The sequence below is a fragment of the Phaseolus vulgaris genome, chromosome 5 (genome assembly GCF_000499845.2).
Source record: "Phaseolus vulgaris cultivar G19833 chromosome 5, P. vulgaris v2.0, whole genome shotgun sequence".
Classification (NCBI taxonomy): Eukaryota; Viridiplantae; Streptophyta; class Magnoliopsida; order Fabales; family Fabaceae; genus Phaseolus; species Phaseolus vulgaris.
Genome location: NC_023755.2, coordinates 18,212,387 through 18,214,593, shown reverse-complemented (window position 1 = coordinate 18,214,593; position 2,207 = coordinate 18,212,387).

The window sequence follows — 2,207 nt, the reverse complement described above, 5'->3', positions numbered from 1 at the left end:
TCCTATCCCAATCTTGAGACTTCTAACCCAAGTAACTGCACAAAAAGATGCATTCTCTTAACTGAATAACTAGAATTTTATTGGGTGACCTCGTTAAAAAACCCTTATAAGGGAAAAAGAGTGTCCCCTAAAAATTGTGTACAATGCAATAGTTTAACTGAAATAAAACTTAAGGTTAGCTGCATTCCACGTATGAGGGATCGCCCCACCTTCTAATGTCTCAAGCCTGTATGCTTCATTCCCAAGGGCCTCTGTCACTCTGAAGGGACCATTCCACTTGGGAGACAACTTGTTATCTAGCTGGTATGGGTGGGCCTTCCGCATCACCAGGTCGACGACCTGGAACTACCGAGGTCTCAGCTTGGAGCTGTACTTGTAATCCACCCTTCTCTTCAAAGCTTCAGCCTTGATTCTTGCTTCCTCCCTTACTTCATCCAGTATGTCCAGGTTCACCTTCTCTCTTCATTAGACTCTTCAGCCACGAAGTTATGAAAACGTGGCGAGTTCTCCTGGATCTCTACAGGAATCATTGCTTCTGAACCATACACCAAGCTAAAGGGTGTTTCTTTGGTAGTGGATTAGGGAGTAGTGTGGTAAGCCCCCACAATTCTAGGAACCTCATCTGCCCAGGTCCCTTTGGCCTTCTCCAACCTTCTCTTCAGTCTTCTGAGCAGAACTCGGTTGGCGGACTCAACCTGCCCGTTTGTCTGGGTGTGTTCGACTGATGTGAATACCTGCTTTATTCCCAGCTCCGTACATAGCTTTCCCAACTGTTGGCTTGCGAACTGCGTGCCATTGTCAGACACCAATCGTTTTGGGATTCCAAAGCAGCATACTATGTTTTTCCACACAAAATGTTGGATCTTGTGGGCTGTGATCTGCGCCAATGGCTCGGCCTCTATCCACTTTGTGAAGTATTCTATGGCTACCACGAGGTACTTCATCTACCGCACCACTAAAGGGAAAGGCCCCAGAATGTCGATCCCCCAAGTATGAAACGACCAGGGGTTATAGATCGATTTGAGTTCCTCTAGAGGCGCCTTGTGCCAATCAGCATGTTGTTGGCACTGCTTGCACCGCTGTGCATACCCTGTGCAATCTTCCCTCATGGTCGGCCAATAATATCCTACGCGAATGGCCTTTGACGAGAGAGCCCAACCCAAATGGGAAGAAGAGGGTCAGCCAAACAGCGGTCCACTTTGTACATTTGCTGAGGCAGACCAATCGGGCATTTTAGAAAAGGGAAGGGAACTTTTATCACCGAAGGAGGCAGTAGAAATGAAGGAGGCGGGAAGCTACCGCTTCTAGAATGCAAGCTTATCCTTTACTTTAGAGCGTACCGCTATTGAAAAAAAGGTTGATGGATGAAGTAATCGAAATGACAAATGATTACGGTTGCGGAAACCGGATAAAGTCGGGAACCTTTTGACCACCGATGTGGCTCCCACATATCCCTTCATGGAGTTCTGCCACAATGCGTGTACACTGCTCACCACTTACACATACCAGGATAGGGTGAGTGAACCCATGTCTGAACAACTTTCCAGAGATCAAGGTGTACTTGCTCAAATTTTTCTAGCCTCTGTGGGCTCTAGCGAGAGTAGCCCATCAGCCAAGTAACGTTGGTAGGGTGTCATCCAGGTTTCTCCTACTTTGACTAGGCAAACCTGCAGTGACTTCTCCCCAGCAACTGGGTACGTGCTTATTCTAGGCGTCTGTAGCGTCTCCCAAGTCAACGACGGATGACTCTTCTTCACCCCTTCCGAAGTGCTGATCTGCTGAACTTCTGTTGCATTATCTGTGGCAGTTCGAGGTGTCCTCAGGGTCTCCTGAATAACTGTCCTCTGTCTACCCCTTTGCCCAAACTGGCGAGCTTTGCTAGCAGGTCAGCTCGGGCATTCTGTTCCCTGGGGACGTGTACTAGCTCGAACGCCTCAAACGTCTCCTTCAAAACCTGGACGTACTCTAGGTGTGCGACCATCTGTAGATCTTTGGCGTGGTATCTCCTATGACCTGACCCGTGACCAACAAGGAGTCACTCTTTGCCAACAAACCTTTCGCACCCATCTCCTTAGCCAACAACATTCCACCGATTAGGGCCTCATACTTTGCCTGGTTGTTACTGGCTTTGAAAGTGAACCGCAGGGCTTGCTCAATCAATAACCCGTTTGGCCCTTCCAAGATGACGCGAGCCCCACTACCCTGTT